The 23950-nt window shown below is 41.7% G+C and overlaps 2 non-coding genes across 2 annotated transcripts; both read left to right on the forward strand.

Moving 5' to 3' along the window:
* Window positions 1–1716: 1716 nt before the first annotated feature.
* Window positions 1717–1824, forward strand: LOC125089855 (U6 spliceosomal RNA). The gene has a single exon (XR_007124084.1). It is a non-coding gene; the product is annotated as a U6 spliceosomal RNA (small nuclear RNA).
* Window positions 1825–5046: 3222 nt separating this feature from the next.
* On the forward strand, window positions 5047–5232 carry LOC125089290 (U2 spliceosomal RNA). The gene has a single exon (XR_007123914.1). It is a non-coding gene; the product is annotated as a U2 spliceosomal RNA (small nuclear RNA).
* Window positions 5233–23950: the final 18718 nt, after the last annotated feature.

The following is a 23950-nucleotide window of genomic DNA, read 5'->3' on the forward strand; positions in this document are numbered from 1 at the left end:
TTGGGGTAAATCAGAGGGGGAGACAAAGCATGAGAGACTATGGGCTCTGAGAAATAAACTGAGGGTTTTGAAGGGGAGGGAGGTAGGTGGATGGGTGAACCTGGTGGTGGGTATTAAGGAGGGCACATATTGCATGGAGCACTGGGTATGGTGCATAAACAATGAATCTTGGAACACTGAAAAAATAAAATTAAAACAAAAAGAGAGTGCCCTTGCTCATACAGGATTTACTATATAGATTTATAAAATATATTTCTTTTTGAGGGTCCTAGACCAAAATCTTCCAAAACCATTTGTTTAATATCTGAAGTTATTGTGCAAACATACTAACTAGGTGACATCAAATTTTTCTTACATCTGACCTTAACAATTTTACTGTGTTAGTCTTAAACAATTAAATATGTATAACAATATTAAACTTTGTTCCATAGCCAGTCATATCTACAGAAATACAACCCACAGAAGAACTTTTGATTTGAAAAGCCCTCCTATTTTTCTTTAAAACATTTAAATTTATTAAATATGTAAATAAAAGTTTAAATATATTTAAATATATACTTAAATATTTTATATTTTTAAATTTCTTTAAGACATCATTTTAAGGTCTGAAATTTGCAATTACCTAAAATTTAGCTTGGCTTGGGGGTGGAGGGGACTTGATATAGCTTTTACTTCTTATTATATCACCATGTCTGTAAAAAAATATGGCTCTGTGGAAAAATGATGCCAACTATTGATTGGTTTATTGATTCAGCTATATTATTTGCCTTATTTTTTTGTGGTGTAAATATTTTATATTAACAAAAATATTTTTAAATGCCATCCTCATAATTCTAAAGCTTTAGCTTCATTTAATTCATGAACACCTGAAGATGTAATAAAGGGGGTCATTAGGTTCTTGAATGGAGAAATGTTTTTTTTAGTCTTGATGCATTTTGATGAAAAAAATGTTCTTACAATGACTTCTTGTTTCCATGAGGTAGAGAGTGGGTCTTTAGTCCTTGGAACCAATGGAGCTACAACTTAGACCATAGAATGCATTGCTTTGAGTACACAGGTGTTATCAGAGCAAAATCCTACCATGGAAAGATCCATTGGGAGTGGAGTGTTGCAAAAGTCCAATCAAAGTAAGCACCACCCTCGATCTAGGAAGTCGTGCTGTGGATGGGAAATGATAAAGGAGTGGGCACTCAGAGGCTAAAAGGGAAGCTAGGGACTTCTAGTCTCAGATGTGGGCCCCCAAATGTGTCCACAGTGTGAGAGTAATCATAAAAACAAGACAGCTGTGGGTCATGCAAGGAGAAGATGGTCCCCTTGGGTCCTCTGACAGAGAACATACTTTGGTCCCCTTGAAAATGAGTTGGCATGGGGGTGAAATGGACAACCACACTTAACAGGAAAACTAAATATTTCTCCTAAGATCCACACCCCCCTGAAAAGACACTCTTAACCATAATGAATATATAAAGAATCATCAGCCGCTCTTGAATACTCAACAAGCATCCTCCCTCCTCCTCCCTCCTACTCGCTCCTCTAAATAAGAAGGTATGCACAGACACAGTGAGCTTTTTGGAGACATTGGAGAATTCTCAAGATGCTTTATTTTCTGACACACATGCTTTCAACCCATTTGGAAAATGTTCTACTTTGAGCAATGTTTCTTACTCTGAAATACACCAAATAATTTTTAATAAAATAAAAACTACTAAGTATCTTGTGCTCGTTTTGACAGCACATAGACTAAAACTGGAACGATCCAGGGAAGATTAGCATGATCTCTGTGCAAGGAAGACATGCAAACCTATTCAGTATATAGTTAAATGTGCTTTGTTTAAATTTAAAGGAAATCTATAGATCTTAGAATATTTTATTTTGGATGGTATCATGAGTTGAAGTTGATAACATCATGATGGTATCTTGTGAAGAGTTGAACACAAGATGCTATTTTCATTCAAGGGAATGGGGTCATACGCACATGGCATGTTTTTACTCACATACTAACTACATGCTGCATGAGACCCACTCCCGCTGTGGGTAACTGACTTTAGAGTCTTACTTTTCGATTGCTAATTTAAGAAGCTTCTTCTTACTTTTCAATGTTGATAGTTTCATGTTATTTCAGAGGTATTCCCCTGAAAAAATTTCCATCCTTATTTTTAGAGTTTCTTATTATGGAAAATTTAAAATATATGCAAACGCAAACAGACTAGTATGATGAACCCAAGTCACCCGTATTCAACAATTATCAGCTCAAGGTGAACTTTGTTTTATCTATTCCCTCACCTACTTCTGGCCTTCTAGTATTATTTAGAATCAAATCCTGACATCTTATAATTTCAGGCATAAATATTTAAATATGTAGCTCTAAAAGAAAAGGATTCAGATTCTTATGTACGTATGTATGTATTTTATTAATTTAGTAATCTCTATTCCCAATGTGAGGGTCTAACTCATGACTACAAGAATTGCATGCTCTTCGGACTGAGCCAACCAGGCACCCTGACAAGGATTATTTTTCTTTTTTTCAAAGATTTTATTTATTTGAAAGAGAGAGATACAGTGAGGAGGGAACACAAGCAGGGGGAGTGGGAGAGGGAGAAGCAGGCTTCCCACCAAGTAGGGAGCCAGATGTGGGGCTCGATCCCAGGACCCTGGGGTCATGACCTGAGCCGAAGGCAGATGCTTAACGACTGAGCCACCCAGGTGCCCAAGGATTGTTTTTCATTTTTTATTTTATTTTTAAAGATTTTATTTTTAAGTAATCTCTATACCCAATGTTGTGCTCAAGCCCACAACCCCGAGATCAAGAGTTACATGCCCCCCGACTAAACCACCCAGGCTTCCCAAGGGTTCTTTTTTAAATAAAACAAAACCATAGTTCCATTTTGTACTTAAAAACGAATAATATTATATAATTTTGAACATAGTCAACGGATCATATTATAGTCAGTGATTCAAACCAAATCAGTTTTTGAGGAATGCTCTCATTTTGTACTGTAAGTAAGACAATGTGGTCTGCCTTCCTGTCTACAGAAGGAAGGGATTTGAGTTAAAAAAAGGATAGAGACAGGCAAAGGGAAATGTGATCGTACCTGTATAATACCTGGATTAGTGAGGGCTCTGACTGCAGGTCAGAGCTGGAATAAATGGTAAAAGGACCCTTTATTTCAATGATACTGGAGTATCTGATGGAACCAAGGTGCAGGAAGTCAGCAGGGACCTGGAAGGGATCTGAACTGGGAAATGGGGTGGAGTCACCCCAGGGGAACCCTCTCCGTCATACAACACTCCTCTCTCTCACCTATATTTCATTCCTCATGTGTGGGAAAAAGCTATGCTTAAGCCCCCAAATTTTCTCTACTTCTCTGTAAAAGAAACCAGCCAATGCTGGGATGAGAATATTTTAGTTATAATTGCAAGTTTCCAGGAAAAGGGGCTCTGATCGGGTCAGTTTGGGTTACATGTCCACTCTTGGTCTGGTCAGCAGTGACTGAGGGAGTGGGTCACATGTCACAAACATGGTTGTCAAAGTTTACCCGTGTGGTCTGGTGAGGAGTCAGAATCTTCCAGAGAAAGCTAAGGGCCATTGCTCATGGTACGGGTTGTTGCCAAGGAAGACTTGAGAGCAGGAGCATCTCTGGAGCTAAGGAGTCAATGGTGCATGACCATGTGTAGGGTCTCAGGCAGGAGGGCATTCCTCTCTCCCCATGCAACAGTGGACAGGTGTCCTCACTAGGGAAGGGATTCCATTCGGGGATGGGTTGTCAAGTTCAGCCAGCTCTGTGCTTCTCTCCCTGAGGGTTTTAGAACACAGACTCCCCTGCAAGTTTTTCTCCAGGTCCCAAAGTGAGAACCACTGACCCTATAGGTCAGTGAGTGAGCTAGGATTAGTCTGCCTCTAGCTCAGTCTTGTCCCATGGCAGGTGGGGGCTGTGGGGTTGCAAGAGAAAATCCTTTAAAACTAGGTCCCCCATCCACCACAGGACCTAAAAGCAAGGCTAAGAGGCAGGAAAAGATGAAGGCACAGTACAATATGTAGAGGCGAGACAAAGAGGTTGGGAAAGAATCAAAGACTAAATTCAGCCGAAGTGCTTGAGGCAAGGCCTGACTAGGTGTGTTCATCTTCTTCACTGGGCCCTCCTTATTCTTAACTCCTTATTCTTTCTCTCTTTCCTTCCTTCCTTGCTTCCTCCCTCTCTCCTTTCATTCCCTTTTTCTACTACTTTCTTGCTCACTTTCCTTCCCTCTTTCTCTCCTTCTTTATTCAGTGTTCCTCCATCTGTGTTTTGAAGACCATCAACACAAATCACTTCAGAGGCTCCTTCAAGATTCAGATTCTAGACCTGGTTCCCAGACATTCAATCTGGCAGCCTTGGGGCCTGGCCTGGGAATCTGCCTTTTTCACAAGTCAGGAGATTTTGATACACACCCAAGTTGGAGCACCACTTGCTATGAGCGGAAACATTAGTCAGGTTGACCCCAGAATATTCCATTCATTCCTGTGCCTTTAAACACGATGAATTTTCCTAATATAATTTCCCTACATTTCTGTGGTGATGGAGATGTGTGTAGGCAGCATACCGCAGTTGTTAGTGGAGGCATTTAAGTCTACACCCTAAATACCTCTTGTCCTGCCCCAGGAGCTGCCGCAACAGCTGTCTGGTTCAAGAAAAGCTCCCGAAGCTCTCCTGGGCTGCCAGTCATGCCACCATCTCCCCAGATTAGGGAAGTGATTTGTTTGCGTCCCTCGATTCAATAATGTATTCACACTCTTGAACATGGCATTGGTACCGTGAGTTGGCTAACAAAATAATAATTCTGTTGACATAGAAATTGTAAATTCTAATTTTTGAAATGTCACCAGCCTGGTTTGATATAATGGTATCTAGATTCGTATGTCAAAATGCTCTTACTAGAAGAGAGTCTCCAGTGTTGAAAGTATAATAGCTACCCTGGGCTTACAGATGAGTCAACCTGGGTGTATGAGGTCATCTTGGGCTGGTCCCGAAAGAGCTGTTTCTTTTCAGTTCTTATTTTCAGAAACAGCTTTATGCTCAGTCTTTTGGCTAAGATCTAGCATCTGTTCTTAGCAATTTAATATCTGATATGTCCTTTATCTGAGGACAATATATTAAATGGGTTTTAGGAGCAGGGAGATGGGGTAGGAACTTGCTCTGTCCACTCCATGCATTGAGCTGGAATTGCAGGGCCTCCAGGAACAGTGTGCCCCCCTCGGGGGGCTTCAAACTTGTGATGGTGTTGGGGAGCCTGGCTGACGCAGTGAGTAGAGCACGTGACTCTCCATCTTGAAGTCATGAGTTGGAGCCCCATGTTGGGTATAGAGCCTTCTTAAAAAATAGTAATAGCGTGGCTCAGTCAGTTAAGTGTCTGCTCTTGGTTTTGGCTCAGGTTGTGATCTCAGGGTCATGAAATCGAGCACCGCATTAGGCTCTGCGCTCAGTGCAGAGCCTGCCTGAGATTTTCTCTCCCTCTCCTTCTGCCCCTCCTGTTCATGCTCTCTGTCTCTTTCTCTCTAAGATAAATAAATAAATCTTTTAAAATAATAATAATAATAATTAAAACAATAAATTGAAAACATCTTTGTTGAGATATAATTTACATAGTAGGGGTGCCTGGCTGGCTCAGTCTGTAGTGCATGAGACTCTTGATCTCAGGGTCGTGGTCATGAGTTTGAGTCCCATGTTGGGCACAGAGTTTGCTTGAAGAAAATTGACATACAGTAGACTCACCCGTTGTGAGGTTATGGTAGATGTGTTTTAGCAGATCTCTGTATTTACATGTATATTATGAATGAATCCCATTTTCCAACACTTCCACCCATCCAAAAGGCTCCCTTCACCTGTTGGAGAGGAAACCTGCAGGTCATTTCCACTCTGTCAGCTGGCAGAGAACAGGAGAGGATAGTTTACGAAACGTTGCTTCAACACTCAACCTTTGTTCTCAGATTTCAACTGATGATACATATTTTTTAGAGAAAAGGCATTGCATGTCTTTTACAGGATGCAATTGTTGAAAACAGGTTTTTTCTGAAACTTGCTAATGTCATTGATCAGGTAAGATTTATCATATGCCTGTGAGCTTAATCACAATTTCATATGTATTTTACTGTATAGGAAGATCCATGTAAAACTACATGTTCTATTGCAAGCATACCAGTCTGTGGCACACATGTTTTATAATCACCTTAATTCTTGGGTTCACAGGAATGGGCTGCAGTTCCTAAACGTGATAAAGATGTGATATTTTGTGAATGTGCTCAATGCATCTGTTTTGGAGTGCATAGCTTCTGGTTCAAATATCTTTGCGTGTATATTGCTTTGGAATTACTTTCTCAGCTTTGGAGGCATTCTCCAAACACTTTCTGACATAGCCCACATTCCGGGGTATTTGCAGAAGAGCTACCGCTCTCCCCCCATGATCCATTTCCGGCTGCACAGCTGAGTGGCCCAAAGAGGAAAGAGTATCTAGTGGTTTGGAGAATTTAGTTCAGTGGGCCCTGGAGGTCTTTATTTTTAACAGTATGATTAAACAATATTTCTGACAGCACAGGAAATTAGACACATGTTTATGAAGTGCTTCTTTGGAAAAGGGCACAATGCCAGGGTATAAAGCAATGATTTATATACTTCATTCATTAAAAAGACATTTTAACAGCAACTATGGGCTAGGTGTGGTGGGAGATAGGAAGTTGAGTCATTTTCATCTTCAAGCGTGTACCATCTTAGGAGGAAACAGGACCTGGGTGTTATTCTTCAGGCAATCTGTGTTTGCTGATGAACTTTGGAAAGTTCATACATGTTCTTTCCTTGGTTGGGTTTGGCAGAAAAATTGTTTCTGAATTACTCTGGAGACAGAAACCTTTTGCTTCCCCTGAACACAAGTTTCTTTTGATCAGAAGAGCGTGAGTTAAATGAATCCAATTGATTTTGTGAAGGTGCATTTGCAGCTTATGAGATCTTTCATCTTAACCTTGATGGTAGCAAACTTCTGTACCTGTCATTGAGGGGACACAGCAGGTTCCGAAGGGCCCCTGACCGGGAGCCAGACCCAACCTGGGTGCTGATTCTGGCTTTGCTGTTAATCAGCAGGGTGATCTTTGGCATTAATGTTGATTTCCCCCAGGGTCTTGGTTGTTTAAGCTAGAAAAGGAGGGCACTCGTGGTGATAAGTTTTTAGGTCCCTTTCAGCAAGAAAATTCCATGAGGCTTTTTTCACTGAGGAAACAAATCCCTGGAAAGCCCTTGTCTAATAATTACTGTTAGGTAACCCTCCTAAGGCTTTATGACTTTTCCAGTCTGCAGGTGGTGCACATTTTTTCTTTCCTTAGGTTTATAATGGAGCAAAGTTAAGAAACATGTTACTGATATGTATTGAGGTTTTAAACATTGATTTTTGCCTAAGTGGTAATGAGAAAATTAACTTTTGTGTTTTCTGTTTTGTTTTTGTCTTTTTTGGTTTGGGTTTATTGACCCAACCCCCTTTAAAGATTGATTTATTTGAGGAGGGGCAGAGAGGGAGAGTCTTTTTTTTTTTTTTTAATTATTTTTTTTTAAAGATTTTTATTTATTTATTTGACAGAGAGAAATCACAAGTAGGCAGAGAGGCAGGCAGAGAGAGAGGAGGAAGCAGGCTCCCTGCTGAGCAGAAAGCCCGATGCGGGGCTTGAACCCAGGACTTGGGATCATGACCTGAGCCGAAGGCAGCGGCTTAACCCACTGAGCCACCCAGGCGCCCCGAGAGGGAGAGTCTTAAGCAGACTCTGCACTGAGCTTGGAGCCCCACACAGACTCGATCCCATAGTCCTGAGATCAGGACCTGAGCTGAAATCAAGTCAAATTCGTAACTGACTGTGCCACCCAGGCATCCCAAACTTTTGTGTTATATAGATACACACACACACACACACACACCCTTTCTACCACGAAAATGAGAAAATCAAATCATTAATGTAGGCAAATTAGAAGTGAGATTTTGGAGTTTTAGTGTTATCTCTCTTGTCCTCCTCCAACCTCCAATTCCAAGACTGATAAACCATGAAGATGGTGACAGAGGTCATATGACACCCGCATCCCAATGTCCCACATTCTTAAATAAAAAGGATAAAGTCCCTGTTTTTATAATGTAAAAAGTAGTATTTGTTCATGTTTTAAGTTTTAAGGATTACTTCTCAGTTATCTGAAAAAGCTGTGATACAGTCTTCGTGAAGAACAAAGGATGTTCTTCATAACAAAGAACCACAGAACACCAAAAACATAAAAATTGAAGATTCGGTGTTTTTCCTGCTTTCTGGAAATATGATGTGAAGCAACTGGGCATAGGGAACCCTGGTACATTTTGATAAAATTCAAATATCAGGTCTTAGAAAGATCTGTAAGTCTTCATTCTCATGAAACAAATAATCTGTTCTTCAATTTTAAAAAAGCGTATCAAGAAAATCAACCTCAAAATTTAGGTAAAGTTTAGGTGTTAAGTCAAGTCTCCAATTTCGTTAGTTGTGGAAAGTGTGATGATCATATAATCAGAAAACAGTTCCTTCCTGTCCTCAGCTGAAAATGGAAAATAAGGTGCCTGCATGTGATACAGGCTTGGGATGAAAGGCCAGAATTGTGGGGAGGCAGGAGCTAGCCCAGACACAGAGAGGCAATGACCAGGAAGGATCTGATAGCACACGGGTGATTTAGATAGTAACGAGTGGGCATAGAGTTTTACAAGGCTAGATGTACACAATAAAAGTAAGTTTTTTTAAAAAAAAGAGTAAGTTTCAAGCAAATTAGGTCCTGCTGCAAATGACAGAAAACCCAAAGTCCAGTGGCTTAAACACGATTCAAATGTTTTCTCTAAACAGTTGTGTGAAAGGTGCCCCAACCAACAGGAGCCCAGGTTCCTTCTACCTGGTTGCTCACATCCTCAATGTGAAGCTTCACCTTATGGGCCAAGACAGCTCTTCAAGTCCCATCTAGGCAGCAAAATGAATGAAGGGGGAAGAGAACAAGCTTCTCTATTTAAGGATACTTCCTGGAAGTTGCAAATACCAACTCTTACATCCCACTGCCTAGAATTAAGTCACATGGTCACAACCAGATGCATGGGAGGTTGGGATTCTGGTGGAGGTTGGGTTTCTTGATTCTGGGTACTTTGTGCTCAGTTAAAAATTCGGGTTCTATTGTCACAGAAGAGTACCTCTGTGTGCCAAAGGCTTTAACCCTGCCCCGAGAGCATTCTGGCCCTTGCCTTCTACTTCTGATAGATTGTCAAGCTCGACTGGAGTGTCTAGACTGGGAGCTGCCATGTCAGCAAGTCCATGTGATTTAAGGTCATTTAGGGCGGGGTCTTTGGGTCATGAGGTAGTAGTACAGCTTCAAGGAGGGCTCGGGACTGAGAATCAATTTACGGGAAACCAGCAGGACTTATGAACTCTGGTTTCAGCTTGGACAGGCTTTCCTAGTTAGCAGCACTCCATGGATGTTGCCATTCATTGATGCCAAGAGAGTACACTGCCCATGACTCCACAGGGAGAGGACAATGGAAGCTCCACTTTGGGTACTTTCCTGGACTCTGCCCTCTGTACTTCTATCCTTGGCTGATTTTAATCTGTATCCTTTTGTTTTAATTAACTGTAACTGCGAGTACAACAGCTTTTACTGAGTTCTGTGAGACTCTCCAGTGAATGACTGAAACTGAGGATGCTTTGGGGAATCCCACAAACTTGTAATTGGTCTCAGAAGTGAGAGTGGTTTGAAGTGGACTGTGTTCATGCTACCTGCATAGCTTCGCAACCGTTCCCTGGTAAAGGCACAATGGAACGAAAGGGCTGGCCTGCTTCTGGCCAGAGGCTCTATGCGCGCCAGGCCTCACTGTCTGACCCGAAAATAAAGGTTCTAGTATCTGAATAAGCTTGTAATTCAGTCAGGACATCCCAACATACTGCAACAAAAGACATCTGCTATCAAGGAAGGGGAGAACGTTGGAAGAGAAAAGTAAGCCATCACAAAATCGAACTTGCCCTTTCAACCACCCAAATATCTATACACCTATCTTCCAACATGTAGTACTGATTCATCCCTTCTGCAAAAGCAACGACCTCAAAGTCCCATTCAAGCACACCCTTCAGCTCCAAAGCCTGCTTCGTGGATGGTGTCCAGAGCTATTCATCAGTGTGGAGGGGCTCCTGGTGGTTTGGAAACCCATGCACCTAAAGAAAAGCTCTGCTTCAAAATGAGCAATATACAAAGGTTCAGTAGGAAAAATAGTTATAGCAAAAACCCCCATTTGGAAAGGGGAGTCAAGAAGAACACCCAGCTGTCCTTGGCCCACAGCAGTGATCAAATCCTATGGGAACAGGAATGGTGAGGACTCCCTTCGCTGGCAACAGAGTAAGTTATTTGGTTGGCCCATGTGAATACCTCTGGCTCTAGAACAATTCTTCTTGCCCAGTATCCTCCTGTCTCTGCCCTCAAGGAGGTCCTCCTTGTCCCTCCCGTTTAAAAGCCCCATCAGAAGTGAGCATTAGAGAGTATTTGCTGCCTGGGAACTGAACAGATATAGGGTCCTGGGAGTTGCTTAAGGGACTGGTCAGTCCCCTGTAATTTGGGGCTAGTTTGCAGTTTTCTTATCAATATGATTAATATCTTCACAAACCTCTGGGTTTCTGATATGCTTGTTTCTTGTCTGTTCCTCTTCAGGATTGCCAGATTTAGTAAACCCTAAGAAAACAGGATTCCCAGTGAAGCCTGAATTCAGCGGTACTTTAGAGGTAAAATATTTGAGACAGCCTTACCCTAAAAAATTATTCGCTCTGCTCTCCTACCTGCTTGTCTTCAATCTAATGACCACTGCCCTCAGACAGGAAGACAACGCCCGTACACTGATGTTTGCCTCTTGACTGGCTCTCACCGTCTACAGACAGAAAAACCGAGACAGGAAGCTTTGTGAAACCACGAGGCCCCAGTAAAACTGCCTACCCAGGCTGCCTTTGCATGGAGTGTAGGGGCTTCGGTTTTTTAATTCAGAAAGACTCCAAATTATCAGGTTATGAGTCAAATTACATTGGAGACTCCAGACAGAAAGGGCTTCCTTGGCAGAACAAATTCTTCATTCTGCTTCCAGGCTGCCTGGCTTTTCCCCTCAAGCTCACCTCTCTTTTAGACTTTTCAGGAAGTGGCAGGAAGCAGCTGAATGTGACCCAGGTTCTGAAATTTTCCAGCCATTTTTTCCGGATGCTCTGCCTCAGTCAGTAGGCAGTACGCCTTCTAAGGTAGCAATGGGAATGTGCTACCCAATGTCTCATGGCCATGTCCTAAAGTTCATCATTTTTCCTACCTGCCTACGGAGTCCTTGGCGTTCAGCTGCTTGATCAGTGCACCATCTTCGGTTCTGTTAGGACTGGAGTCAGGTGCGGGCATCAGAAGTCACAAAATAATAGTCACTGAAGCAGGTTATATTAGTTTCCTTTTGTTACTCTAACAAATTCCCACGAACTTAGTGGCTTAAAACAATGCACATTTATTCTCTTATAGTTTTAGAGGTCTAACATCAGAAATGAGATTTCTGGAACTAAAGTCAAGGACCTGCAAAGCTGGTTCCTTCTGGAGCAACTAGGGGAGAATCTGTTTCCTTGACTTTTCCAGTTCCTCAAGGTCACTCATGCTCCTTGGTTTATTATGTCCCTTCTTTCTGTTTTCAAGGTGAATCCCTCTAAACTCAGCTGCTAATATCTCTGTCTCTGACATTCCTACCTCCTTCTTACAAGCCCCCTTTTGTTGACATGGGACCCACCCAGATCATTTCCTCTCTCAATGTTCTCAACTTATCTGCAACATCCCTTTTGTAAAATAACATATTCACAGTTTCCAGGAATTAGGATGTGAACTTCCCTTTTGGGGGGAAGTAGGGAAGGAGTACTACTCTATCTATTACAACAAGGAAGTTTATTTTTCTCTCAGTTAAATGGAGGCCATCATTATCAGTACGGGGGAGGCAATGATCATGAGGAGCTCAGGCTGCTTTTGCCTTGTCCTGCTTCCATCCTCTGGAGGCAGCCTCCACCGCATGATCCAGGAGGACCCCTCAGACTATAGCCAGCACATCCAAATTCTAACCAGCAGGACAAGCAAGGGGAAAAAGAAGGACTTGCAACCACTTTTCAAACATATTTCTTGAGAGTTGCACTCTAGGCTTCCATGAACATCCTTTTGGCCAAAACTTGGTCATAGGGCCACACCTAGTGAAAAGTGTGACTGAGAAGTGTAGACATTATTCTGGACAGACCCATGCCCAGCTTAAAAAAGGGGGGTGCTCAGGCACGTGGTGGCTCAGTTGGTTGAACATCTGACTCTTGGTTTCAACTCAGATCATCACCTCAGGATCATGAGGTCAAGCCCTGAATCGGGCTCTGTTCTCAGTGGAGAGTCTGCTTGAGATTCTCTCTCTCTCTCACCCTCACCTTCTGCTGCTCCCCCCTTCACCTCTTTAAAATAAATAAATAAAATCTTTTTAGAAATTGGGGTTTCTACCACTACAAGGGAAAAGGAGGATATCTTTGGGGGGACATCCAGTAGTCCCTCCAGTGTTTCTAACTTTCTAAAATTGTATGTACATTTTGGGTGGAAAATGAATTTAATTCACATGCAAGTGTGCTAAATTCCAGAAGCAGATGGATTTTACCTAAAAGCTACTAGTCTCCTGCTGATCTTTGGAGTAATGTAGCAAGTTCTCTGTGTAGGCCTGGGACCAATGTTCCCAAAAGAAAGAAGGAAGGAAGGAAGAAAGGAAGGAAGGAAGGAAGGAAGGAAGGAAGGGAGGGAGGGAGAGAAACATTCGTATAAATACCTTCCAGGAGAGAACATAAAATGGAAGTTCGATGATTTCAGAAATAAATAAAAGAGCTTTTCCTCCAGAACTTCGAGTGTACTGAGTGATCTACCAATTACCAGTAAGTGGGTAATTTGAGTTCTTACTGAATGAGGGTGTGGTGGCTGGAGGAGGTGCATCTCAGTGTAGAAGTAATGCACCAGGGGATGGAGAAGCAGGAGATGGGGATGCTTCCCTGAGCTTCCCATAAGATTCATGAAGGCTGCATGGGCATACCTCTTGGGAATGGGCTTTGGGTGAGGCCCCATTGGGGATCCTGCCCTCTCATCTACAGGTAGAAGCCCTCTTGCTCTCCTAACTCACACCTCTTACTAATCAAATCACATCAGGGATAGCCCCTTAGATATCCTCTCTTGGTCCACTTCTTTATTCCTACATTATTGCCATGATTATCGTCCAGTCACTATTGTCTCTTGCTAAGATTTCTACAAAGATTTCTACAAAACTGAGATGTTTGGTGAGATGCTACTCTTCAATACATTTTTGCACATTACAGCCAGAAGGATCTTTCTAGAATGCAAAGCTGATCATCTCACGTTATAGTTTAAATTGCGTCTCTGCAAAAAAATTGTGGTAGAGTCCTAATTCCAGGTGCTCAGAATGTGACTTTATTTGGAGATAGGGTCTTTACAGAGGTGGTCAAAGTAAGACAAGATCATTAGAAGCCCTACAATAATAACTCTTCATGCTGCTGGAATTAGTTCCTCAGTCCTCTTTTCCCTTCCAGGCTGTCTGTTACAGGAAGGGAAAAACCTTGTCTGCTGTTCCCCAGTAAGTCCTTGAGATTTAGCATGATGTATAGTTGGCACCCATAAATGGATGTGGGACAACTGGTCAAATGAATGAATGATATATTTTCTGTGTAAATTGTGTATTTCTACTTCCATGTTTACCCCAACTTTTGTTTTGAAGTTTTCAAACACAGAATGAAGTCGAAAAAATTATAGGGTGAACAGACATATATGAAACACCTAGATTGTAGAATTAATGCTTGGCTATGTTTGTTTTATCACAGGCCTATCCACCCACCAATATCTCTTATTTGACTATGAGTTTCAAGTCATTGATGCCCCAAGGTCCCTGGGAAACATGCATGTTCAGTTTAGTAGATATCCCCAGGGCAGCAGACTACAAATATTCCTGAAACTATATCCTTAGTCCTTTGTGCTAATGCCATGATCATATGGATTTATAACTGGAATTTAAAGGTGGAGTTCTGTAGAAATATCAAGTATTTCCCTGATTCTTGATCCTTACCTATTTTCAGATTAGGTGTATATTTAAGATTAATATAGATACTGCCCAGGTAAACCAAGAAGAGCTCTGTGATGGCTGAGAAGCTAAATCAATGGGTCCATAACTGAAATGGAACAGAGGACACCTCATCTGGGGGGGTGCCGCCATTGTCCTGCTCAGTCGGGGTCAGAGAGGGTGAACCAAATTGTGGAACTTCCCTCCCGGGTTGTGGTAGCACCTGATCCCTCCTGACCATCCCAGCCCTCGTGGGATTCCAGGAAAATCCAGTAGGACACTCCTGCAGCTGATAATGGAGACAGCATGGGAAGGGGGTCACCATCATGTCTAAACCGTAGTGAGCCCCATCCCTGATGTGCCCTAGACCTTCATGAGCAATGGCAGGAAACCAAGTCAATTTCTGTGATTTCCTCCCTGACATCATCTTGCTCTACTCTTTCTAGAGCTATTAGCTTTACTCCACAGTACACATTCTGGGGGGGCTTCTTTTGCATAAGTTCTGGCTACATTTGTTATTTTTTAAAAAAACCTTTTTTTTTTTTTTTTTTTAGTGGATTTACACTTTAGAGTTTTGGGTGACTCCAGTACACAAACTCTCAGGGCACGTGGTGGCGCATGGTGGCTTTGCTGTAGGAAGTTTACAGCTGACGCATGGGCAGTGTCTCCGTGGGAAGTGATACCCCGCGTCACTGCAGATGAATAGAAGCCAACAACACAACCCAGGAAAAGACCCCGGGTGGCACCACATCTTCACTTTACCAAAACTGAATTATTCCAAGGCTGTGAAAACGAAATTAACGTAAGAGATAAAATATGTGGTTTTAACAAGTTTCCCTACCCGTGCTGCCTTTTTAATGCCGAAAGTGCTTATCATGTAGTATTCACTGATTTGCCTATTAATAGGAGAGAAATTTAAAATGTCTCCCCTATAAATGGTGAGGATCTCTCGTAAGGAAGAACATCCAGCAATGAGTAAATTAGTCTTGTATGTAACTGAAAACAACTCCGTCCATGACTGCAGTTAGGAGAGACAATATATCCGTGGTTTGTTTCAGATCATTTAAATTGGTTTCTGACTCTTGGCAGTTGTAAGAATCCTGACTCTGCCCTTATCAATGAATTCCTCCTTCCTTTCTTAAACTTTAATGACATATATATTTAACATTAATCGTAAATACTTCAAAGATTTTGTTTTATTTTTTAAAGTAATCGCTATGCCCAGCATGGTGCTCGAACTCACAACCCTGAGATCAAGAGTCTCTCTCTTGATCTCTCCACTAACTCTCTCTCTAGACTAGATCTCATTAGTCTCTCTCCACTAACTGAGCCAGCTGGGTGCTCTTAACCTTAACAATAAATACTTTAAATCTGATGGCAAATAATTTTGAAATCATGCATATTTGTGAGAAGAGCAAAGAAAAACAAAAGGTACCCATGTCCTAAATATCCCAGTACAGGCACTGTTGATAGTCCGGGGCATTTGTTTTTCTGCTAGATTCTGTGCTTTTTGTTTAAGTCAGAGACTTACGTTGTACGTGTTTTGTTTAATTTTTGTTTGCCTGTTTTTCATAGCGTAATCATACAGATAAAATTCTGTATTCTTTTTAATCTTTGATTTTAACAATCATTTTCTAATGTTAGGATATGATCTTCATAACTATACAATTTAGTTTTGAAGTCAACTTATGGAAGTATAGTTTATATGAAAGTGTAACTTATATAAAATAAAACACGGCCAGGGCACCTGGGTGGCTCCGTCGGTTAAGCATCTAACTCTTGGTTTCAGCTCAGGTCATGATCTCAGTCTGCATTGGACTCCGAGCTCAGCTCAGAATTTGCTTGAGACTCTCTCTCCCTTTGCCCCTCTGCCCTGCTCTCTCTCTGACTCTCTCTCAAATAAATAAATAAAATATTTTTTAAAAGATTTTATTTATTTATTTGACAGAGAGAGATCACAAGTAGGCAGAGAGGCAGAGAGAGGGGGGGAAGCAGGCTCCCTGCTGAGCAGAGAGCCCGATGCAGGGCTCGATCTCAGGACCCTGGGATCATGACCTGAGCCGAAGGCAGATGCTTTAATCCACTGAGCCACCCAGGCACCCCCAAAATAAAATATTTTGTAAAGATAAGAAAATTAAACACATCCACTGTGTGTGTGCATGTGTGTATATACAGTTTTAAAACCACACACACACACACATATACAGTTTTAAAACCATATATATATATATATACACACGTCTGTGTATGTGTGTGTGTGTGTATATATATGCATATATATTTTTCTTTTTTTTTTACAAGTAGGCAGAGAGGCAGGCAGAGAGAGAGAGGAGGAAGCAGGCTCCCTGCTGAGCAGGAGCCCGATGTGGGGCTCCATCCCAGGACCCCGGGATCATGACCTGAGTCGAAGGCAGAGGCTTTAACCCATTAAGCCACCCAGGCGCCCCCATATATATTTTTTTTTAATGAGTTTTAACACATGGAATACCTGTGCAAGTACCTCCCTATTCAAGACACGGATTTTTCTATCCCCTTAAATGTACCCTCCTGACCCTCTGCAGTCTGCACCACCACAGCCTCCCCCTCCCTGCTGCCACCTCTCAGACATCCATTCATCTGGTGTACATTATGATCCATTAGTTTTGCCAATTTGGAACCTACACTAAGTATATCATTTTTGCGGCTGTCTTCCTCTACTCAGCGTGTCTTGGGGACCCATCCATGCTATTGTGTGTACAAGTAGCTTGCTTCTTTGGACAGTAAGTAGTACTTTAGTGTATGGACGTGACTACAGTTTGTTTATCCGTTCATCATGGGTTGTTTCCAGTTTTTCTCGATTATAAATAATGCTTCTATGAACATGCAAGTGGAAGTCTTTGTGTGGACATATGTTTTCATTTTCTTGGGTAAGCCCTGGAAGTGAACATGTGAGCCATTTATTAATTAGGCTGTTTGTCTCATTGGGTTTCAGGAGGTTTTTAAATATATCCTTATATATTAATCAGAAATGCATACTTAGTCAGATATGTGTACTGTTAATATTTTCTCCCAATGTGTTGCTTGCCTTTTGGTTTTCTTAGTGGTATATCTGGAACAGCTGAAGTATAATTTACCATTTTTTTCTTGCATAATTCAGGATTTTTATGTTTATGTTTAGTCTAAGACTTTTTTTTGTCTACTCCAATTTCAGGAAGATCGTCTCCTATGTGTTCTTTCAGAAAATTTAACCTTTTAACATTTAGGTCTATGATCTATTCCAAGTTAATTTTTGTATATGGTGTGAGGTAAGGACTGAGGTTAATTTTTTTTAATCAATTTTTCATCATTTTGCAAATATCTAGTTGTTCCAAACTGTATGTTGAAAAGGTTTTCCTTTTCCCATCAAAATTACCCTGGCACTTTTGTTAAAACTCACAAGATTTTGTTGACTACCTATTTATTGAGTTTCTGGGCTTCCTACTCCATTCCAGTGATGTATTTGTTGATCTTTAAGGCTTGACCATTGATTTTATTTTTAATTTTTTTTACCATTATTTTATATTAGGTCTTAAAGTCAGGCAGTATAAATCCTCCAAATTTGTTCTTCTTTTTCAAAATTATACTTGCTATTCTAGGTGATTTGCATTATCATATAAATTTTTAAATTAGTTTGTACATTTTTAACAAAAAGCTGCTGGGCTTGTTGAATGGGATTGCACTGGGTGGAAGAATGGACATCTTAATAATATTGAGTCTTATACTCCATCAATTTATAATTTATTGTATGTCTTTCAGTATAGTCATGTTTTTAGTGACAGATAATATCTCATTGAATTGGAGTTATAGTTTACCAAACCATGCCCATTTTGTCAATTAAGTTGTTTCTACTTTTTTAGTATTAATAATTGGCTGTGAATGTCATGGAGTTTAAAGACCTTTTTTTTTTTTTTCTTTTCCAAATTTAGGATTATTTTCTTGAGATAAATTACTGGGTCGAAGAATATAAACATTTTACAGGCTTTGGTATATATTACCAATTTTTTTCTCTTCTGTTCTCTACAGACTTATGATATCTTCTACCATATATTAAAATCTCATATACTAACAAATTGGAATCTGTTCTGAGCTTCTCTGTCCAATTGATCTTATGCCAAAATGATGTTGTTCTCTTTTAGCTTTACTATGTTTTTTATGCCTAGTAAAGCTCTTTTCCCTATAATTAACTTTTTAAAAAGATACATCAATTCCATTATTTTTTAAGAAAATTTTCATTAAGTTTACTCATTAAAAATTATATTGAGAGGAATTAGTTAAGCCTAAAAATTAATTTTATAAGACTGGACATTTTTAAAAATTTAGATTTCCTCTTCAGAAATGCTGTACATTTCTCCATTTTTCATATTTTGTATTTCTTAATTCAGCCTTATAGTTTTATTCATGTAACTCAATCATATATTACATTCAAATTACTCTGAGTATTTTATATATTTATTGTTATTAAACATGCAATCCTTATTTTTATTTTATTCTCCAACTGGTTACTGCTGTTAAATAGAAATGCCTATTAATTTTTGTATACGTAGCTGTTTTTAAATCTGCAGGCATAACACATAACCGGTCAAAAAAAATAACAGTCTTCATTTCTCTGTAGATTAACCCAATTTAGCTCTCCAGCAACCGTTTCTGCTGAGGGTGGGGGAAAAAAAATCAATGTTACTATTTAGTTGGAAATCAGCTGATAGTGTATTACATTCTCTTTGCCCGGCCCCATTCTCCTTCTTGCCTTCTCCCTGAAACACTCTATCCGGCATGGGGAAGGTATATGGTTCAAAAATGCCATACATCTTGGCCAATATCCCAGCAGGAGTAGTGGGCAGTCCCATCCCAGCATAGGCAACATCACGCTAAGAACCGTCTGAGGGATTCTTAGAACAAGCCAACGCTGACTCAACCTGCAACTCACTCTTGCACGGTCTTCTAATCCTGGGCTCTTTCTCTCAGGCTCTGCTTTTTTCTGTTCTTTTCTCTAACCTGGCCCATTCCCATCCTCAGCTGGGATGGCAACTCCAGATGACGGGCAGGCAGCCAGACCCTGCCCCAAGATGTCCTTCGTTCTGTTCTCTTTTTGTGCCTTTTCTTCTAGATCAGACACAGGGCGTGTCTTTGGCAAAGTGCTCTTTATCAAACATTTCGTGACCCGGGGCATAAATCTGATGGAGGGAGAGTTGGGGGCAGTGGGGAGCCTACCAGAATTTATAAGGGATTAAAAAAAACACCTTGGCTAATATTTCAACAATATTGTCTGCTTCTACCATGGAATTCAAATGTACAGAAAAGCACAGAGAATTGTATAATAAAGCTTCATGTCCCTATCACTCAGCCTCAGTAATTATCAACATCTCTCACCTATGGCCCTACCCCAACCACAGCTCCTCTCTCCTTTTTTCTTCCCTTCCCCCTGGAATTAATTTAAAATAAATTCCACATATCATGTCATTTCACTGTGGCCAAATATTTAAAGTATTTTCTAATAATTTTTCAGAAGTTTCTTTCTTTGGTGTTTCCCACAGGCTTTGGCATGAAGCATTCACATTTTCTTATTTTTATTTGGTTACCTTATTTTTATTTGCTCCTTGACCTAATATATTTGGGGGAGTTTGTCTAAATTTTGAAATAGTTAAAATTGGGGTGGTTAAAGGATCCAGACTGTACTTAGTTAATTGAATATGAGATTTTCTTTGTGGCACAGTATATAATCAATGCTTATAAATTCATAGACACTTGAAAAGGTGAATCCCCTGTGATCCCATTATATTTAATTGTACTTCTTAATTACTTTGTTAAAATCCTCTATCCCTTTATTGCTCATGTACTCAATCTTTAACAGAGTGATTTGTATTAAAATCTTCTACTAACGGGGTGCCTGCGTGGCTCAGTGGGTCAAGCCTCTGCCTTCAGCTCAGGTCATGATCTCAGGGTCCTGGGATCGAGCCCCACATCGGGCTCCCTGCTCAGCAGGGAGTCTGCTTCCTCCTCTCTCTCCGCCTGCCTCTCTGCCTACTTGTGATCTCTCTGTCATATAAAAAAATAAAATCTTTAAAAAAATAAAATAAAATCTTCTACTAACTGTTCATTTATTTAACTATTTTCGCTGTATATATATATTGTTGTTATACGTTACAGGTTCAATTCATTTAGTGAACTCCTAACCCCCAGTACCTCACAACGTGACTGTCATTGGAAACAGGGTCTTTACAGAGGCAATCAAGTCAAAACGAGGTCATTACTGCGAGCCCTACTCCAACATGAGTGTGTCCTTACAAAAAGGGAGCACTTGGAGAGAGATGCCGACACAGGGAGAAAGTGACGCGAAGATGAAGACCCTTAAAAAGGCAAAGTGAAGAGCCGCAGGAGACACCCATATGCAAGCCAGGGAGAGGAGGTAGAAGCAGGATTTTCCCTCGCAGCTCTTGAAAGGAACTGACCCTGCTGACGCCTTATTTCCAGACCTCAGTCTCCAGAACCAAGCGAGAGAACCATGTTTGTTGCTCTGAGCTGCTCATCTGCACTACTTTGTGACGGCGGCCCCAGTAAGCTAATACACCATACAACTCTCCTATGGCTCTTAACGTGTATCTTCACTATCAGTTTCTGCAAAATCGCCTTTGCCTGTAAGTTGCAGCCCTGCTTGATTTTTCACATTTGATTGGCAAACTGGGCTTTTCATTAAGACGCTGTGTCCCCTTGCACAGAACAGACATTTGTCACATGCACATATGGAGCATGGTGATTGGTGATGGCACATGGGAGCTCTGGATCCAAATGAGCAGCCGCCATTTAGTCACTACATGGCTTTGGGCGAGTCCGTTAATCCTTCCATGCCTCAGTTTTTTTCCCTTTTGTAAGGTGAAGGAAATGTAGTTGTCCCTGTAAGGATAGAACAAATTAAAATATTTAAAGTGCTTACAACAGTGCCTGGCCCACCACAAGTACTTAACATATATGTGAGTCATTATGAATTCTGTCAACTTTATAATGAAGGTAGAGATCATTTTACAGAGGCTCAGAGGAGTTAAGTCAGGAAGCTCGTGTGACAGGATTGTTAAAGGCTGGGCTGCCAAGGGGCAGGCCCTGAGATGGAGATTAATGTGCAGGAAATATATTAGGGGGTTCTCTCCAGATCAACAGGTGTGGGGGTAGACATGAAGCAGGCAGGACTAGGTTGGGAAGAGGAAGAAGTTTAATTGTGATGCAATCACAGCCAAGGCTCCCCAACCACTGGGAGCAGAGTGCCATGCTGTGAGGACTCTCATGCAGCCTCTGGGCAGTCTCCGGTGGTGAGGAACTGAGGACTCCAGCCCATAGCCACATAAGGGTGCCATCTTGGAAGTCGGCTCTCCAGCCCAATCCGGCCTTGGATGACTGTGCCCTTGTCTAACATGTTGGCTGTGACCACCTGAGCCTTTGAGCCAAAACTACCCAGGGAAGCTGCTCCTGATTTCCTGACTCACAGATACTATGAGATCAAACATGTCTGTTGTGTTAAACTATTAATTGTTGAAGGTAATTTTTTACACAGCAGTAGATAACTAATATAGGGAGCTGACCTGTCCTTCAGAGTTGTTCCAAACTGGAAGAGGTCCTTATACCCTAAATAGACTAGCCATTAGATGTGGGCTGTCCCCCAAACCTTCCCCCTCCAACCAAAATACCATGACTTTGGGCAAAGCAGTTATCTTTACCTAAGGACAAGTTGTGAAGAATGGCTGAGCTGACAGCTCTTGAGAGCAGAATTCTCAGCAGCTCGGGAACATGTCCCTCAGTCCCAAAAGGTCTGAGTGGAGCATCACAGCCTCCACTGAAAGATGTTTAGTGGGGCCTCTCCTACTGTCCTGAAATGGGATTTAGGCTCACAGCTGAAACAAGCATAGTGCCCTACCTTCTCGCAAAAGATCTCTACAATTGGAGCTGGACGCTCCCCCAGGGATTAACCCCTGCTTCCACTGAATACTTCTCCAAGCCTCTCCATCTCATTCTACATAGGGAGGGAGAGGAAAGAATGAAAGGAGGCAGTTGGCCTTGTGGAGAGTGCAATGTTTCTCCTGGGAAGTGATGCAGAGTGGGAGGCTGCAAGGTAATTTCCCCTTGGTATTGGTTGGGCCTACTGGAAGGCAAGGCTGGTCTTCCATTCCCTCCTTGAGAATCTGTCTAGTCAGCATTCTCACTGAGTTATTCCTGTCTGCATTTCAAAAGGGAGCAAGGAAACTGAAAAGAGAGAGCAGAGTGGAGAGGAGAGGCCTTCGGTCAGCTTCCAGTCCAGCCCTTTTGTGTGGTAAGGATGTGTATTTCTTATGAGTCATGTGGATTCTGTGGAAGATAGACTGTCTTGAGCTGTCTTGCTGAACACCTCACCAAAAGGCTGAGTGCACTAGTGGGTGCTGGCAGGGGGGTGATGGAAAAGGTCAGGCTGGAGATCAACCTCCCATGGAAATGTATGGAAGGGAAAAAGCCCACAAGACCTCCTCATAGGTGTCCCCTGAAAGTGTCCAGCAAGGGCCAGTTATCCATGCGAGCAGGAACCAAGCAAGAGAGAACTTTGGGCAGAGGCCAGTTACCCAATGCTTGCCTCAACACGGAAGCCAGGCCTGAAGAGGACGTTGAAGTAGTGTCCAAGAGCCAGGACCATGGCTCGCACCCTCCCACCTCCACTAAGGATCTGGCATCCCACTCAAGTCCTGAGATTGGCCCTTTGACATGGTCTGATTTTTACTAACTGAAATTGACTAGGAAGTTAGGGATATGGCCTAAGGTGTGGTTAAGGGATGGAAAGATTCAAAAGAGCAGTGATTGGAGAAAACTGGACTGTTTCCTGTTTGGAAGCCATCACACAGAGAGGGCTCAAAAACTGATTACACTGGTAATTGCTGGAACAAAAGCTCTTTGCCCTGCACTAGCATTCCATAAAGATAGTGTACAACCTACGAAGATGAGTAAAACATGGCATACCTGACCTCCAGGAACAAGAAATGTTCTGTTGTAAACTAAGTATAAAGCAGGTTTGCTGAGCCAACAAGTCTAGAAAGGGGATCCTTGTTTCTTTTCCTGCTTCCCTGCACTGTCTACAGAGATTGGTATTTTACCAGTTGAAAATGATGGGTGTCTAGTGGAGAGGGATTCATTTCCTGAATTGCAAGGAGACTAGACTGTGATTATTTAATCCCTAATGAATTGTTCTTAGAATTGCTGAGTTTGAGTCGCAGGAAGACATCCAAGAGACTGAAGCCCTGGGGGCGGAGGAAGAGCTGAAACCGGAGACCCGAGTATTGGGAAATACCACCTTGTATCACCCTTCAAAAGGAATTGTAGCTACAGCACCATCCCTGTCGTCCTATAAAATGCCTTAAATTCTCAAGAGGGAGGCGCCGGTGAAACGGACTCATGAAATTGTTTTACTGAAAATTTCGAATGTAATCTTAAATGTGATGCATTTGAAGACACGGACATCAGAATAAGGAATTCAAAAACAAAAACCAGTTCTCCACCGCACTGCCTGTTACCAAAATAACGAAATGTTACCTCTGGGCTTACTGGAAAAGTCCTGGTTTAAAACACCTACAGGGAATTTTATTTCAGTCAAAGCAGTGTGTTGCCTAACTCGGTACTGCTGCCCTGCCTGGAGGCACCTCTGCCCCCAAACCAATCTGGGTCTCGCGTCTGGTTCAGACAGCTCTGGCCGGGAATAAAAGGGAGACCCGGCAGGTCCGGTCGGCCCACGCGCCGCCGGGACGAGGGCCTGCGGGCCGCGCCTTCCAGCACTCTGCGCACCGCC

The sequence above is a fragment of the Lutra lutra genome, chromosome 1, assembly GCF_902655055.1.
Source record: "Lutra lutra chromosome 1, mLutLut1.2, whole genome shotgun sequence".
Classification (NCBI taxonomy): Eukaryota; Metazoa; Chordata; class Mammalia; order Carnivora; family Mustelidae; genus Lutra; species Lutra lutra.